The sequence below is a fragment of the Ambystoma mexicanum genome, chromosome 1q (assembly GCF_040938575.1).
Source record: "Ambystoma mexicanum isolate Mex_15411 chromosome 1q, UKY_AmexF1_1, whole genome shotgun sequence".
Classification (NCBI taxonomy): Eukaryota; Metazoa; Chordata; class Amphibia; order Caudata; family Ambystomatidae; genus Ambystoma; species Ambystoma mexicanum.
Genome location: NC_090922.1, coordinates 18,118,504 through 18,137,387, shown reverse-complemented (window position 1 = coordinate 18,137,387; position 18,884 = coordinate 18,118,504).

Here is an 18,884-nt window from a genome sequence, read left to right as displayed (position 1 = left end):
TGTACTTCCTTGTTACAGAAGAATCCTCTGCAACTCTTGACTTTTCTACAGCTTGTGCCTTATCCTGTTCTGCCTACAACAGTCCCCCTCTGACTCAGAGACAATCTCATACCTATATAGGGAAGGACATCTAAAACCTAAAGCCTCTCTAAAGAAAGTATTACAAGTGTTGAAAAGTGCTTACCTGCTTATGTTGGTCTTGTAACTTCATTTTATTCCAGAAACAGAATATTCTACAAAGTGGTTTTTACTTACCTTGAATTGCATAGTGCATTCTATACGTCTTTTACACTGTGGTTTACTACTGCATTGGTTTTATATTGTGTTTGCTAATTGCCATATTACTTACCTTTCTGAAGATTTCTATATGCCTGTGTATGCATATAATAAACCATTATTTTTATATAACTCCCACAGTGTATAACTGTTTCTTTGGACCATATGTATGCTACACAAGGTCTTTGTACCTTCCTACAGCCCTCTCTCCCTCCTAAAATAAGCCTGGCTGCTCTGCCATAGCTACCCTTACCTAGAGTGGTACAGGTCTATACTAGAAGTTGGAGTTATGTCCTGCCAAGTAGAGATAGTCTTATAAAGTCCTAAATAGATGGACTTTCTTTTCCACATGCTTTGACTAACTGCCTCATCATGTAACCATATGCGTTAACCTGTTTGAAACACTCATCCTTTATATTAAATGTCAGTTTGCGGATCCTCTCCTTTTCCAATTAATAACCATTGTTTTGGATTTGTAGTGGTTTATTTCTAGCCCATTATCTACTACAAATTGGCTAAAAGTGTTACATTGCTTGTGGAGACCAAATGGTGCGAGTGAAACCAAATTTTCATCATGCGCAAACATTCGCATGGGGAATTGGTAATTTCCCAGTGAGGGTGCATTTGTGTCGCTGTCCACTAATTTTGCAAACATTAGCATGGGGAATTGGTCATTTCCCACTGAGGGTGCATGTGTGTTGCAGTCCACTAATTTAAGAGTTACTTGATTGATAAAAATGCAAAACAATTTGGGGGAAAGCATGCAGCCTTGGCAAACCCCTTTCTGAATAGCAAAGGGGCACGCAATTTCACCCGATAGCCTCCATCTGTTGCTGCATTTTCAAATCAGCATGGCTGAAAGGAGCGTGGTCAAGTTCTCTGAACTAGTTAAAAGTACCCATAGCTGGGAGTGAGGGACACTGTCAAATACAGTCTTTAAATCAACAAACATTATATAGAAGTTCATATTTATTAAAGTAAGATATTTCTCAATCAGAATACTCAATCTCAAGAATTGGTCCACTGCGCTTATCCCAGCCTGAAAGCCAGTTTATAGGTGGGTCAATAATAGTATACTTTTATATCCTTCCAGTGGGCCAGGACTGCTCTTGCAAAGTTGAGTGTCAACAACCAACAAGCAATAATGTGGTTCTCCATCCAGGGGCATTGGCAACAAAATGGAAGGGTTCAGAACAAAGCACGGGTAAGGATCACATTGGCAGCAGAGATGAGCTTTTGGTCAATCAGGAGATGGAGACGCACTGAGTCTTTCCCTTGAGCAGAAGAGCCACACGGAGTGGGGCACGACTACAGTAACTGGATGACCCTGACATAGTACATCAGCCTTTTCTGCCAGGAGAGCCGAGGCTATGACCAAGCGCAGGCAGGCTGGCAAACCGGCAGCCACCTGGTACAATGGCACACTGTGGTAGTACACGGGCCGGTGCTCGTCACCGTGTAGCTGCGTCTGTACCCCTTGATAAACCCATCACAGTACTGCACAAACGGTTTATGATACTCTAGCAAAGCTTGGGCTGGTGCTTGTGAGATATCTTGCTTAATGGTGGCAAAGGATTCCTTGTGCCATGGCAGCGAATTAGGGGTCGAATCTTGCGCGAGAGCTTGGAAAGGCTTAACTGTGGTGACATAACCTAGTATCCGTTGCCTGCAGTAACTGACCATCCTGAGAAATCCCCTCACCTGCTTCCTGGTCCGGGGTTTTGGGAACCTGCTGTATCGCCATAATGTGATCCTGGGACAGAGGTCTCTGGCCTGCAGAAACATCATGGGCAAAGTACCATACATAGGGCAAAGGCTATTGTAGCTTATCTTTGGAGGCCTTGTGAACCTTATGAGCAAGAGCTGGCATCAGAGCAAGAGTATCCTGCTTGCATGCCTTCAAAGATGGTGAGGGCAGCAAAAGGTCTTCAAGATATTAAGATATCTTTTCAAGATCTGGGAGAACAGGGTGGGGCTCGAGACGTACCTCATTGGGAGCAGAGTGAACATGTGCGACAGTGTTTTATAAGTAAAGGCAAACAGGTATTAAGCCATCAGGGTTCATGGGTATTGAGAAGAAAGCAGAACACAAGTAAACATCAGTAAAGTGGGTGTCAGAGGCAGGAATGCAGTAAAAAATTGTTTCCGGATTAGGCATCACTGGGAAGGTGGGCAGTAGAGCAGCATTTACTGCACACAGGTCTAGGATGAAACGTTAGACGTCTTTACCTGGTTTCTTTATCGGAAGGATCGGGGTGTTACATGGGCTGCGAGTTGACACAACAATCCATTGTTCAAGTAACGATTCACTGACATCCTTGGCCTGCTTAGAAATGGGGTGTTATGGTACACAGGGAAAAGGCTTGGCTGGGTTCGGATTGATCTTTACAGGCATTCAGTATGCATCCCACATTGTTAGCATGTGTCGGCCATAACTTGAAAGGGACTCATTCCAACAATCACTGTTGCAACGAGGGAGAGCTGGTTTGGTTTCCCTGAGTCAAATCAGCACCATCCGGTAATGCAGCAAAGATCTCCAAATCATTGGACTGGGACATCCAGAAAAATACCATCTGGGGAACAGGTGTATAGGGACTCAGGAAAAAAGCATGTTTTCTTGGCGATCCAGAGAGATAGACGAAGGGTGAGAAACAAGATGAGGTATAGGCATACCCCCGGTACCAACATCATTAACAACATCATCAGAAGACATGGTGTGGGGGAAACTCAAAAACTTTCAGGGCGGAGCGGGATTTTGACCACTGACAGCAGAGTCTACATAGGGACCAGCGAGAAGAGCGGAGCAACTATTTTATGGACCCATCGGCTGTGCCAACAGTTATTCACAGATGGTGATGGGGAAGGTGGCGGGAATGTGGGGTTGACCGGGACTGTAGGCTATCCACCTCGTCTGGCATGCTGTGGTCTGTTTGGACATTCCGCTTTCCAGTGGCCAAACACTTTGAAATAATTACACTGATTATACACATTTCCGACAGGTCTTTCCTAGCTGTACTATTGATCTTTCTACAGGGAGGGGTCTCTTCCACTTCCCCTTCCCCACCCCCCAGATGCAGCTCTGAAACCTTCCCTTCTTTGAGAGGGCTGCAGGTGCTAAATCCGTAAAGCCATTACTCTCACATTAGTACTTTTTACTGGTCTCTCTGCTTTCTAATGAAATTATTGTGCAGCCAACATAACCTCAGTCAAATGCTTTTCTTCCACACCAATTAAGATGAAATTTATCCATGCAGACCCATAAACTGTGATACTAATGCTTGAACGACAGCCGCGTCCAACACACAGGAATATTGCTCAAAACATGGTTTCTAATCGCTCAAGGTAGTCTACATGATTTTAGCGTGTTAGCAGGAGTTTTTTGGCCAATCTGTCTTCCTGGGGCAGATCTCAGTGATGGATCGGACTAGTCTATCAGTGAAAGCTGTTAACCCATCGGTGGAGGGTTCTTCAGATGACCAGTTACTCAGTTGTTTAAGGAGGGCAAAGGTATCGGCAGGGAGGGCAGCCCTTAGCAAATGGCTAAGGTCAGCAGGTGGGGGTTGTCATTGGAGTTATTCCTTAAATTTTACGGGTTCTTCTCGACTCTTAGGGAATTTCTGAACAAAGTTGAACAGGCCAGTTGCACTCCTGGGGCGTGCACGCTAACTATTGTGTTCCTTCTGCCAGGGAGCGGTCTTAAAGGGAACACTGCAAGGTTGCTGGGTGTGGGGAAGCGAGAGAGACCTCAAAGGTTAGGGACACGTCTTGGGACGAAGACTGAAAGAGTCTGGGTACTTGGGCCTGGAGAGAGTCAAGGACAGTGTGTTAGGGAGAATTCTCTGTAAAGGCACATTTTCCAAACCTAGTGAGTCCCCCAGCAGCTTTGCTGGATTTTTGGGGTTTATTTTTTTCTCCTGCTAAGAGTGAGACTCTTTTTCCCCCAATCTTAGACATGATTTGAGGTGTTCCTTTGACTTTGTATGTGTTCTATGGGCTATGGGGTCCTTTACCCCATAGGGCTTCATGTGATTTTGATATGTGGGTTACACAGCATCCTCCGTGCAGTAACCCAGGGGTGTCGTAGCGACCCCCAAACATAGACTCCATACCCTGGGACTGACTACTGTCTCCCAGGGCATGTAAAGTCACCATTGGCTTTACTAGTCTCAAATTGTGAACAGAACCAGTACAAACCATCCTATTGTGGACGTACTGGTGGGGGCAATTCGATTGCCCCGGGGTCTGTTGTTCGAGGGGGCACTGTCCAGTCCCCCCCCGACCGAGTTTAGGCTGGTGGCAGTGGATACTACTTTTTATATTCGACCGCAAATATATCCCTTTGGCATTTTCCCATTGTTTGAGGCTACCACTTTTTAAAATAGCCTCGAACATACCGCCGGTTTATTAAATTAATATAAATTCACTGGTTGGTATTTGTTGCCGAAACTCTGTTCCAAAATGGCGTTTGTGTTCACTTCTGTGACTCCAACCCAAGTCAAGCCCTTTGTTACATTTATTGGCGGGCTTCTCCACAGAAGCCTCCAAAAGTGGTGCCACTCTGTCTTGGTACCACAGGGGGTATGGAAGGGGGTTTAGGCACCCTGGACTGAGTTGCCTCGGCAACTCAAGTCGCACTCTTGTGTGATTGGCCCAAGTGGTGAGCCGCCCGGCTCACCACTTAGCATGTTTGAGTGACAGCTAGGTTGAATGAATGTGGGTTTTCTGCATAAAAGCAGGACTTTGGGGACTGGAACTTCAGATATCGCCACAGGACCTAAAGAATCCGAGGAGGGAGAAGCCGAGCCGATCTGCAACGACGACACCACCGGTGGAGCCCTGCTGAACCGTCTCACCACTTTTCCCGACGACAGAGGAGATCTCCAGTCCGGAGAGTCTTCTTCCTTTGACTGGTGGGGATAACCAGTTTGCTCGTCTTTTCGCCTTCCTGGACCATCTCGTGGCCGCCTTGCCTGTCCCAAGCACCCCGGCAACCGGAATACCACGGTTTACCACTACCGCGAAGAAAAGGGTAGTACCTTGTAACCGGAAAACTCTGCGGCTGGTTTCTTCCCTGGCAGTGCAACGACCTTCATCTTTCTTCCACGTCGAGACCTCTTCCTCTGGACGAAACACCGACTTGCACCCGCTGCCAGGAACAACTGCCCCCGCTGGAGCGTTCTTCCCATTTCAGGTACTGTGTCCCGCCTGGCTTCCCTTGCGACAGATCGTTCGGGGTGACAGTAAATCCTCGACTTTCTAACCTGGGTTAGCCTGGGGCCTGTTAACTGATCCTGGACACATTTCGCTTGCTCTCTCTAAGAGTGGGCCTGGCATTTGAACTTCCTTGCTCTCCAGTAGACTTTTGCCTGCCTCACTGTGGTTCTTTGAAAAGTATTGAAATTGTGTGCTTTCATAACTCTGCCTTTTCCCTCCCTTTTTCTATAACTTATTAGAGTGCCATCTCAGGTTAAGCGCTCACCTCTGTCTGAAAATAAGTGGTGTTTCTCACTAAGACTTGTCTAATAAGTAATCAGGGTTGTATATATAGTGACTGTGTGTTGAATTTACTTACCTCTTTTTGTGCTAGTGTAATTTACAAGTGTGTCTTTAAATAAATCATTATATACTTTTACACCAAAGCTCTGGTCAGTGTTTGCTTGTGCTACAGTAACTCTGTACCTATTGTGTATACTCTATATACTGCCTAACTCATCTTGAAAGAAGTCTGACTGCTCAGCCACAGCTACCAGGTAAATCTGGGTGGTACAGACTGCTACCAATTGGGTTTACTGCCAACCACCTGTAGTCCTAAATCATTTGCAGGGGTCCCTAAGGGAACTGCACAGGTTTCTGCCTAACACAGTGTGTGATCGGGATGCACTAGTAAGCCATTGTATCGTGTTGGACTGGTTGTACGAGGGTGGTTCATTCAGGGTTGAATCAGGGCTGTAGATCAAGCTGTGTTCGCTCTAGGGCAAAAGGGAAGGCAGAGACGGGCAGCTGTGTCTGGGGTGGGGGGGAGGGGGTTTGGGAATTAATGGCCAGATTCAGGATAGCAGGGTTGTAAGAGTCAAGAATATCTTCAGGAGATTCTTTCATTGGGAGTAACCCTTGGATGACTGGGATAGGAGACTATAACCAAACTTGTGTTTCAGCACCTGTACGTTTGCACATTCTGTCTTTAGTGTCTTAACTTCTTCCTGTAGCTACTTCTGGGTGTCCAAGTGCTCTCATTTTGTATCCGGACAGTCTCTTGGTGGTTTCGAAGTACCAATCTAGACAACTATCCCCACTCTTGCTGGTGCACCTTACGATCGCATCTAGGTCAAATGTGCCTTCCTGACGAATTGTCTAGATGGATCTTCGAGTATAGAAGTGTCATTTTTCCTGGAAAATACATGTTTTTGGTGTGTAGTCAGTGTACATGAAGTGGGATGGACTTCCTTTAGGAGAAAGTGGCACCTCTCTAGACTGACTAGAACCCATTCTCAACATGTGAGACAAGGTATGGCTTATTGCAGAACCATGCCGACCATCAGCGTCAATAGCTTCCATGCTTGCGGCTGGGGGAGCCAGTCCGGCTCATGCTGACAGCTTTGTAGCGTGACTATCCAGAGGTTTGGGCAGAGTCAATGGAGCACTGTTCCGCCCCAGTTATAGGAATTTCAGAAACACGTCAGTGTTGATCAAATCTATATCCAAGTAACCGTGCTTTGAGGCGTAACAGTCCGTCAGAGTATGCCCCCAGTATGCTACCCAGAGTACAGAGCGGTCTAGCTTCCAGACACAGTGGTTGGGAAGTGACCAGACACACATGGAGGAAAGTAAAGCATGTTACAGCTCCTGTACTAGGATAGAGGAAGAGAAATGTTTCTTCCCGCAACTGGGTAGCACACGTATGGCTTGGGTGAGGAAAGGGTTCCGACATGACAAGCCGCCAGGGCTCTCATTCTGAATTTTTCTTCACATTCATTGAAGGTTCAGATGCTTTAGACCCTATCCTGTACTACTCTAACCGATATTCTTATTCATTCATTCATTCATTCAGTTTCCGTGTCATGCATGTGTGCAGAGTTTGGATGTTGCATTTACTTTATTATTGCATTTACTGTATTTCTTTATTAATGCGGTAGCCAGCCGCTTCCTGATTTCTTTATCCAGACTGACTCAAAAGTACAGGGTAACTTTCCTCCTTGTTTCCAGACAATTTCTGGGATCCACTTTCCAGTTTACCAGAGACAACAACTAGCACAACCGTTACAAGAGACACTAAAACAGCACATTAACACAGATAGCAATGCAATTAGCTTGGCTCATCAACCCACATTTTTTTCTGTCGGCTCTCGTTGCCTACTCCCCTGTGCCCCGTATTCCCTGGGCGCACCTACTGGCAGTCCCCTTTTGGATATTATGTTACCTGGTGCCCTCTGGGACCACTGAGTCTCGCGTCCGGAATCCCTTTGGGTCTTCGCCGCAGGAATCCGAAGTCGCAGGCACTAATCTGTCATGACAAATGAACCACAGACTCTTCAGGTAGATGAACAAGTTACTTTCTTACCTGGTAACGTTCTTTCGACGGGATGTTCCTCCGACGTATTCCTTATCTTTGATATACGTTTCCAGCTTGCTGGCCTCGGAAATGTTTTCTCTGTAGAGGGCGCTGCGCGTCGATGTCCGCCGAGTCGATGTCCCTCGACGGCCAGCGTATCGGCGCCAACGCGCTGCGTCCGTTGCTCAGTTCTGTTTTGTAGTACAAGAAAGACATGCCTGAATTGGTTAGTAACCTTGAAGGAGCGAAAGCTGCAACCACAAGGGAAGTTATCACTGCAGGGATGGATGGGAGGGGTGATAAGGAATACGTCGGAGGAACATCCCGTCAAAAGAACGTTACCAGGTAAGAAAGTAACTTGTTCTTCGAAGGGATTGTGTCCTCCGAAGTATTCCTTATCTTTGATAGACTCCCATAGCAGTGGTATGTAATTGGAGGAGGGAGTGATAGTGTTATATATCCCTTTAGGGATGGACAGAGTGTAATACGGCTTTGCCAAATCTGGTCTCTTGAGCAGTGGAGGAATCCGGATTGTAAAATTTTGTGAATGTATGTGCGGACAACCATGTGGCAGCCGCACATATGTCCCGGACCGCTACCCCTCTCTGGAGAGCCGAAGAAGCTGCGATACCCCTGGTTGAATGAGCCCTGAGGTTTTGGGGTGGCTCTTTCCCTGCTAGTCTATAACATTCCAGGATGGCCAAGATAATCCACCTGGAGATGGTTTGTTTTGTTATGGGTAGTCCCAACTTGTGACCTGAGTATCCTACAAACAGCTGGTCTGCTTGCCTGATTCTAGCCATTCTGCTGATGTAAAAGCAGAGAGCTCGCCTAGGGTCCAGCCGGTGTAGCCTTTCCCTCCTCTTTCCCCGGATGGGGAGGAGGGTAGAATGAAGGCAAGGTAATTTTCTGAGTAATATGGAATTCAGAAACTACCTTTGGGAGAAAATCAGGCTTCACCTGGAGGACAACCTTGTCCTTGTGGAAGATTGTATGTGGGGGTTTACAGGAGAGAGCTTGAAGCTCACTCACCCTCCTAGCCGATGTTAGTGCTACAAGTAGGACAGTTTTAAGTGTGAGAAATCTTAATGCGCAAGAGTGAAGTGGCTCGAATGGAGTGCCCATTAAGAAGTTTAAGACTAAGTCCCATAATGGAACCTGGAATGGTTTGGGAGGGTAAACATTAGTCAGACCCTTGAGAAATTGTACCACTAGAGGAATTTTGAAATACGATGGTTCCTCCGCAGTGCGCTTGAAGATAGAAAGCGCTGCGAGATAGCCTTTTACAGTGCCAACTTGAAGGCCTGAGTTTGCCAAGTAGAGTAGAAACGATAGCACCGTTGGTGTACGGCATGAAAAAGGGTCGATATTGTCTTCCCTACACCAGCTGCAAAAACTTGTTCCAACGGCAGTGGTATAAAGACTTTGTTGCTGGTCTTCTGGCCGAAAGCAACACCTCCATGACGTCATCAGGGAGATCCCAATCCTTGTACCTCAACCTTTCAGAAGCCAAGCGTGAAGGTTGAGGGTTCTGATGTCTGGATGGAGAACCTGACCTCCCTTCTGCGAGAGAAGATTCTCTTTGAGTGGAAGACGGATTGGAGGACAGATGGACATATCTAGAAGGTCCGGGTACCACGTTCTCCTGGCCCAGTCCGAGGCAATTTGGATCATGGTTTTCCGGAATCTTCTCAACCTCCTGATCTTTTGAGGAATAACGGGGACTGGTGGAAACGCGTAGAGGAGTGAAAACTCCCAGTCCACTACGAACGCGTCTCCCGGAGCTCCTCTCGGGGGAAATTCCCTTGAACAGAACAGATCGCACTTCCTGTTGGTGTTGGTGGCGAACAGATTCACCTGAGGGGTTCCCCAAAGTGCGAAGATCTCTTGAAGGACTTCCTGAGCTAGCTCCCATTCGTGGGAGACTGTGCTCTGCCTGCTCAGAGCATCCGCTGTCAAATTTTTCTCTCCGGCTAGATGGACTGCCGATAGAGAGATTCCTTCCCGAATTTCCCAAAACCAGAGCTGCATTGCCTCTCTGCACAGTGGTAGTGAACCTACGCCTCCTCTTTTGTTGAGGTAGTGCATGGCCACCGTGTTGTCCGTCATTATCAGGACATTTCTCCCCTGTACTGATGGCAGGAAAGCTTTCAGCGCTAGTCTGATCGCTCTCAGCTCTAATAGGTTGATATGTGGTCTGGACTCCGATGGAGACCAACGACCGCTGATAGTCAAGTCGTTGGCATGGGCTCCCCACCCTGTGAGCGAGGCGTCTGTGACTACTGTTATCTCCGGCCATGGTTGCCAAAACAGTTCTCCTTTCAAGATGTTCTCTGAATAGGCCCACCACTGAAGGTCGTAGGCTACCTTGTCCGGAATCCGGAGGAGGTCTGACATTCTTCCTGAGAATTGTGACCACTGACTTCTCAGTGCCCACTGAAGAGATCTCATTCTCAGGCAAGCCACTGGCACAAGGAAGATGCAGGATGCCATGAGGCCTAGCAACCTCAAAAAGTCGAAGGCTGGGAGACGTTGGGCATTTTGAAACTTGGTGACCATCTGTAGAATATCTTGAGCCCTCACCTCTGGTGGCGAGGCTTTTCCCAGGGAAGTGTCCAGGACCGCTCCAATGAACTGGAGTCTCTGAGATGGTATCATCTGTGACTTCTTTAAATTGAGGGAGAAGCCCAGTCTGTGAAGGAAGAGGCAGACATAATCTAGCTAGGTCCGGGCCTGTTCCGAAGATACGGCCCTGATCAGCCAATCGTCCAGGTAGGGATAGACGTGGATCCCTTCCCTCCTTAGACTCGCCGCCACTACCGACATCAGCTTGGTGAAGACCCTCGGGGCGGAGGTCAGCCCAAATGGCAGAACTCGAAATTGATAATGAGAGTTGCCAATTGCGAACCTCAGGTATTTCCTGCGCTTGAGATGGATTGGCACATGGAAATAAGCATCCTGAAGGTCCAGAGATACCAGCCAGTCCTGGAGCTGGAGGGCCTGAAGGATCTGTGAGAGAGTTACCATCTTGAACTTGTCCTTCCAGATGGAACTTGTTCAATTCTCTTAAGTCCAGGATGGGTCTCAGTCCTCCGTCCTTCTTTGGTATGAGAAAGTAGGGGGGAGTACCAGCCCTTGTTCCTCTCCGCTACAGGTACCGGTTCTATGGCACCTTTCTCTAGCAGGTCCATGATTTCCTGCAAGAGGAGCGGATCTGGAACTTTTCGGGAGCTGTTCCCCGGTGGATGACTGAGGGATGTGTAGAAAGGGTAGGCAGTAACCTTGGGCAACTGTCTCCAAAGTCCAAGCATCTGACGTTATAGCCTGCCATTCCGTCAGATGGTGAGTTAACCTGCCCCCTACAGGTGTCTTGTGTGCAAAGGCCTCAGAGTGGTTTGGGGGCGGCTGATGCAGATGCCGAGGGTAAAGAGGCACCTGCTGCTGCTGCGGTCTTAGTACCTTTGACCCGTCAACCTCGGGTGGATCTTGTTTGGCCTCTTTGAGCCGGCTGTCCTCTGCCTTTTTCGAATGCGGAATAATAGCGAAAGGACTTTCCTCTCCCAGAGGTTCCTGAGCGGCGAAAAGGAGTTTGGCGGATAGCAACTCCTAAGGATTTTGCTGCTGCTTTAGAAGTCTGTAACTTTTCCAGACTGTCATCAGCCTTTTTTCCGAATAACGAAGAGCCGTCAAAGGGCATATTCAAAAGTCTGGCCTGTACATCTGGAGCAAAGCCAGACTTTCGCAACCACGCATGCCTGCGGATTGCTGTACTAGCCGCCATGGCCCTGCTGATACTGTCAGCGGAATCGATGCCAGTTTGAAGAGACTCGCACATGGCATCTTTGCCATCTTGAATGATGTTAAGGAAGGCTTCCTTCTCCTCTCCATCGGGTATGCAGTCAGCCGCTGATGAAGCACACTCCGATAATGTGTGACTGAACCTGGCGAGCGTACAGGTGGCGTTGATGGACTTCAACGCCATACTACACGCAGAGAAGACTTTCTTTGCCATAGAGTCGTACCTCTTGTCATCCCTGTCCTGTGGGACAGTAGGGTAAGCAGTCCTACTGCTGGATGAAGTTGCTGCTTGAACCACCAGGCTCTCTGGGGTCGGGTGTTTTGACAGGTATTCAGGGTCAGCAGACGCTACCCTATACTTTGTCAACAGTCTTTTATTGACTGCTGGGATGACTTCGGGAGTCTCCCAATTGGATGCAATTTTTCTTTGTAGGGCTGCATGGAAGGGGACCACCGGGTCCTCCTGTGGGCCTTTGTCCAATATATCCGTTAGATCATCCTGTTGGAAAACAGGTGAAGGCGCAGACCAACCCATAAACTCAATTATTCTTGCCATCAGGGTTCTATATGGTGTTTTCTGCATGTTCCGCTGGGTTTGGCTTTACAAATTCCACTTCTGGGGAAGTGTCAAGTCCACTGGCCTCATGAAGTGAGTCCTGTAGTCCCTTCAGCCTCCTTTCTTCAGAGGTGAAATCCTCTGCAGCAGGCAGTGAGGATCTCTGTAAACCAAAAGTTTCTTGGTCAGAGTCTTCTCTTTCTTCATAAATTGAAGACAGACCAGGGTATTCTCTCTGAAATGGAGTAAAGCCCATCTCTAGGGCTGAAGGAGCCAAACTCGTCGTTATGAACGAGAAAATGTCGAAGTCGTCGACGCCGATGTAACCGGCCTCGAAGGCGCCGAAAATGGCGTCGAAAAAACTGGAAGGGGCCTTGAAGAATTCGAGAGGATCGGGATCCTACTCGAGGGCATCGACGACGGTCTCGGCGTCGTGCCAGAGGCCCTTGAAAACACCGTTGGGCTGTGGAGCCTTGGTCCTCTCTTTCATCGGCGTCGACGATGGCGTCGAGTCGATCAACCGATGCGTCGAGGAACCCTTTGACAACGGCGTCGATGGCACCGACCCGTGCGTCGAGGGAATCTTCGACGACGAAGGAACCCTCGACGACGAAGACGGTGCCTTCTTACCCGATGGCTCATGGCGCTCTCGGGTGGAATGTTTCGCCGGGTGCTGCGACTCGCAGCGTTTTGATTTTTTGGGTTTTTCACCCCGGGTATCACCCTCAGCTGTCTTCGAGGGGGTCGAGGCCGCGTTCTCGAAGACGCTTAACATTTTCTTTCTGAATTCCTCCCACTTAGTTTGAGAACTGTGTTTGGTGGGACAGGAAACTCTTTCTGGGGACACCGAAGACGACGAGGAATGGGACCTTCGACGTCTCTTTTTTGAGTGTCTAGATCTCGACGAGATCTAGAATGGGAGCTGCTTCAAGATCTAGAATGGGAGTGTTTTCGACGGCGAGGAGACGAATGCCTCGACCGACGAAACCTTCGAGGAGGTTTTGGCTGACTTACCTCTCTCGAGCTTCCCCTTTCGCTCCTTCAGGGCTTTCGCCATCATGGACATAATAATAATAATAATAATAATAATAATAATAATAATAATAATATGGCATTTATATAGCGCTACGAACCCTCAGGTATCTGAGCGCTGCTTATTATTACCCACGGTGTGTGGTGCTCATTTATCGACCTCGGAAGGATGAAAGGCTGAGTTTGGCCCTGCCGGGATTCGAACCTGGGTTAGCAGGCTCTGCACGGATGTCAAAGCGAGCGCTCTACTCGCTGTGCCACTTGTCCAGCTAATGGAGTCTGCAGTCCTCACACTCCGAACAATGGTGCTCGGACCCCAAGCACCATAAACAGACCCTGTGTGGATCCGTTATTGACATTTTTTTACCGCAGTCTCGACATTTCTTGAAGCCGGATCGCGGCATCGTCGGTTCTGATGAAGAGGCCATCGAGAACGATAAGGAATATTCGTCAAATTAGATTTAGATAAACCTGACTGAACTGAGCAACGACGTTCCGAGGGCCCACGAAGCACGGAAAAACAGAACTGAGCAACGGACGCAGCGCGTGTCTATTTATGGGCCTGGGGATGTCGGCGCCGATACGGTGGCCGTCGAGGGACATCGACTCGGCGGACGTCGACGCGCAGCGCCCTCTACAGAGAAAAAATTTCCGAGGCCAGCAAGCTGGAAACGTATATCAAAGATAAGGAATACGTCGGAGCACACAATCCCTTCGAATGGTAAGCGTCTTTAATGGCAATAAGCAAAACAGCACACAAATAATTCGCAAGAACGGACATGAAACCAACAATAGAACTCTACACGACGCAGCAACCCGACTTACCAGGCGTACAGGGTTTTTACACAGTATGGCACACAAGTTCTTCTATGGAAGGGGTGGATCATGAATTGTACAGAGGCAAAGGTAAACCGTATTTCAACATGCAATACAAGTTTCTCACTATAGAATAGAGTACATGAACACTTGGCACGCTTCCGTTGAGTAAATATTACAACATGCAACAGACAGAGTCTGTCCCATTTCTCACAGCTCAGCAGTATCTACTGTGAAGGCATCTTGAAGTAAGACACAGACAACAGATTCAACTTTCTAAATAAATGATTTTATTTTTTATTAAATGTCAGGATGGAGTAGGCCTTGCCCTATGCCAAGGTGGGATTTCCCTACCAAAAGAAAACTAGGGATAGTCTGCGACAAGAAGTTGAACTCAAAAGTCTGTCTGTGTCCAAAACCTATATTTGCCCTCACAACTGAATCTATATAATGTGTATGTCAGCAACAAAACAAACAGTGTGCCAAATAAAGTTCAAAGCTTCTTCCAGCTCCTGGCTTAATTTCAGTTTCCCCGTCCCCAAGTTCAAAATAGTTCCAAAAGGCCTCAGGGTTCCCTTCCCCAAGACGTCAGCTTCTCCAGCTTCAAAACTAAAATCAGTTCAAATCTTCTGGCTATCAAACAGTTCCAGGTCAAATTCTTAATCATCCAAGCTTTTAAATAGTTCACATAGATTACTCTCTTTCTCATTCACTTCAACAACTGTTATAAAATAAACCTTCTTTATCTTTGCTTTCATTGGCTCTTTTCAAGCAGGGATCCTTTGGGTCTAACTGCAGTTGTCGAACCCCGCGGTCCACCCATTACAGGCCACGCAACCGATAACCCTTTGCACTTTGTTATGTTTCTGTATTCGTCAGGCTTTTTTGCCAACACAGATTCTCTTTCTCTGAACCTGTTTCATTGGTCACCACCCATTTCTGATTCTCCTTGGCAGTCTCTTGGGCTTTGCCACAACGTGTATTTCACACCTTTGTATCTTTGGCCAACACTTACTCCAGATTCTTCTTGGCAGTCTTTTGGCTGTGTCACTACTTGCATCTCATACAACCATATTCCAATTGCAGTCTTTTGGCTTTGCCACAACTTGTATATCACCCAATCAGATTATCATTGCCAGTCTTTTGGTTTTCTCATACAACTCACTCTGGGGTTTTCACCCTTTTCTTCCACCTTGCTTTCACTTTATTCATAAGTGCACATCACTTGCTTTCATCTCATGTTGTATTCAAAGGATCTATGAGATTTCTTCGAAAATATTTCACATAATGGAGATTTCACCGAATCCATTTCACTGAAAAACGAAATCTACTTTTCATTTTTTCTACTTTTTTTATATAATGCAGGGGGAGACCCCCTTACAGTCCCCCCTCACCTCTCCCTACCCTAACTTATACCCTTAACCAACACCCAACCTATTATGCATTATTTACAATTTTCCCTACCATTTTCGGTGAAATAAATTCGCTGAAATCTCATTAGGTGAAATGGTATTGGAAGAAATCTACGGTAACGGTATTCAAATATATTAATTCATATCTTTCCTTTAGTTCGGTATTCAAAATTGCTTGTTGCACCTTCAAAAGTGAGTATATTGCTTAGCAGCTTGTTCTCGGTATTCAATAATACATGTAATACTCTCAAAAGTACTTATAACATTTTGAAGCTTGGTCGGCTTTCAAAACCCCATAATTTGGTGTTACATAGTAATTGTAATAGTTTTCAGTTAATTCAGCATTTAGTTATGCCTGCTTCCAGCCCCTGGTGCACCCGGTATGAGTGTTCCCTTCTTTACCCTCACTGGTATGCTGCTTCTGCTCCTCCAGGTGTCTATTTGCTCCTTCCCAGCTTCCTATCGATACACTTGTGCCTCACGGGAGCCCCAGCGAGCAGCACTCGCCGTCCTTTAATCTTGCTGTGCGTAGCTCCGCTCATCCTTAGCGGAAGCTATGAGCAGCCTGCGGCGATTGGGAGACTTCAGTGTCCCACAGCTCCCGCTTGCGACACAGGGCAATGGGAACTGCAGGTTGCTCAGCAAAGCATCCTTCCAGCCAGTCCCTCTCCAGCCCGCTCCTCGTCTGCAAGCCATGTCCTTCTCTCCAGGTCGGTTTCTCCTCTCTGCTAATTCTTCTCCCATTTTATGCACCTGGGGCTTGTTAAATGGTTGCAGGTGCAAGTCCCTCACTTCAGTTGCCTGACCATAGTTAGGCCTATTAGCTTGACATGCCAGGCTAGCACATTGGAACTCCTCCACAGTCCTCTTCCTCGTCTCAGTACCAAAGTGGTGTGAATGAATGGAAGTGTACATAACTCCAGTTGTTTCTTTCTTGTTTTGGTATTTATCTGATATTTCTCTGTATTAACAAGGAGGCGGCTGATGTGTGTTTAACCTGTCCAAACGATGAGATGCCCTCATAGTTGATCTATTCCTCGTCCCAGTCTAACAATGGCAAATCTGAGGAGGAAAAGGGGAAGGATTGACAGTAACCTACAAATGCTGTTGGGACCAAACGTTAATTGTGAAAAGGGAATGGGGGAATACCATGCATCACCCAAGGACATCCTCACCCCATTCTCCAAGTCCTTCACCCAGGTGATCCTCCCTTGCATATCCACCTCCAGGGTCAGGATCTAAGAGCGATGGCCTTTCCCTGGCCACCTGAGCAGTGTGCACCGGTGGAAAGCAAGTGAGGACACCCTCAGGTTCCACACACTACTAAGACCACAGTTCTCATACGGCTCAGACAGTGCCTGTCCGCCTAATGTTGCCAATTCTACCCACCGATGCAGGATCTGCCTAGCGAGGCGGTGATCAAAAACGCACGTGCTAGTAACAAACAGGAACTACGTCAGAGCACATCTAGTGGAGCGCCTAGAATACATTTCAGTTAAGACATGCGCACAACAATATAGGACCATGCAGTTATAGGCAATAAGGCACAGCTTTACATGGCAGTCGCAGGGGGCTATCCTTTGATAAAAGAAAGCTGTAGGAGTAGCTAAACAGATGACCAAATTGCATTTCTGCCACCCCACTTGCAAGCAAACTAATGCATCCTTTTACTGAACCACCTCAGGAAATTAAGACAATTACTTTAGTTTGATATTCAAACTTCTCATCCCTTTCTGGTGGACCTAGCTCTGTTCCCACCAAAAACCACACATGCCTATAACTGCGCCAAAAGGACAATCGCTTACCCAATGGAACTTCCCCACTTCTCTCGGCTGTACTTCACCCTCACATCTCTAGCACCACCTCAGTTTTGACATGTGCTCGTATCGGCATTCATCATCAATTCTCTTCTCTCAGGATTGTAGCATGCCTGATGCTTTTTCCTGTAAGTCCTTCCTTGGTGACATATCCATCTCTGAGAGCTTACTCAACCTCGTTCACTGCTCTGTCTTTTGGCTCTGGATGACGCCTCCACAAACTAGCTTTCTCCTACTCCTCACCCTCCTCCTCAGTTATCTCCACTCTATTCTCCCACAGTTACATACTCTCCTTCTGTTTGATCTTACTCTCTTACCCGCCTCCTCCCTTTTCCCCCCTGCCTCTCTTAAGTATCCTTCCCTCTCCAATTCTATTTCCTTCTGCCTCAAACACACTCCTGCACTGCACCTCCACCGACACCCAATGACCACAGTCCTCTGAAAAAACGTGCTCCTTATGTAATGGCCAAGCTCTGCCACCAGGGACTGCCTTGTTTAACTCAGGTTTGCAACGTTTTATGTTCTGAAATGAGACTATTGTATACTACGAGTTTGTGTTGCCATAGTGTGGGTTTCATCACATTTCACAGAGCCACAGGCCAAGCATTCTTAGCGGCTGGCCACCATCTTGAAATCTCACTCCATGCATGTTCGGGAAGGAAGTGGTGCAGCGGTATTGTACAATGGTATGTCCGTTTCGGTGAAGTCTGGTTGGACATCTTTTATTTAGTAGCCATAGCGCTGCAGGGAACAGATCCTAACTGACAGGTCAAGAAATTCAGAGGTCTCGCCAAGACCACCAATTAAAACATGCTTTTATATTTTTTAGGATCGCACAGTGGTAATACAACAATATACTGGAGAGTTCTATAGCATCAAACGGGCATTCAAAAGTAAAAGCATAACAATTCAATAAATACATTGTGCCCTATTCTATCCTCGGCATTTGCGGTTGTGGGCTTCGGTAGCAGATATGTTTGCAGCTGTGGAGAGGTTTATTTGGTTAAGGTAAGATAATTGGACTTGGACTCAAGCTTTGCCAGTCAGCAAAAGCGAAGGGGCATTATCAATAAATGTACTCCCTAAAGTATCAAATGTGGGCATGTTTCTCATCATGCACCAGCCAAAATGGTCCTCCAGCATTTTCTGTTCTTCATAGGCCTGCACTAATATCATGTAAAAGTACAGTGGTGTCATCTCCACTTTCCTGCTGGCACACTGGGGTTGCGGGCACATTGAAAGATTGAAGAGCATGGTGCCCCGCAATGTTTTGACCTTCTTGTTGCTTTCAGGTTTTTCTATTAAGAGCATGCCGAATTAAATCCTCTACATGCGTAAACGCAAATGGGCATCTCTCTTCTTCCCGCGCTCCCAGCAATTTCATGCCAGGTGTCCCAATATTATACCAGGTTCTTTTTGAGCATTGTTGATTTCACAGCTTTAGGACAAAGCATGACTTTACAAATCGCAACATCCAGGGAGGGATGCACGTTCAAAGCACATCTTCATATCAGGTTGTCCCTTTAAGGGACAGGATGAAAAACCCAATCAAGGAAGAATGGCGAGCAGCCAAGGCTTAATCTCAGGAGAGCGTGAGCCTAGTCAGGTTAGTATCCAGTAATATTGTC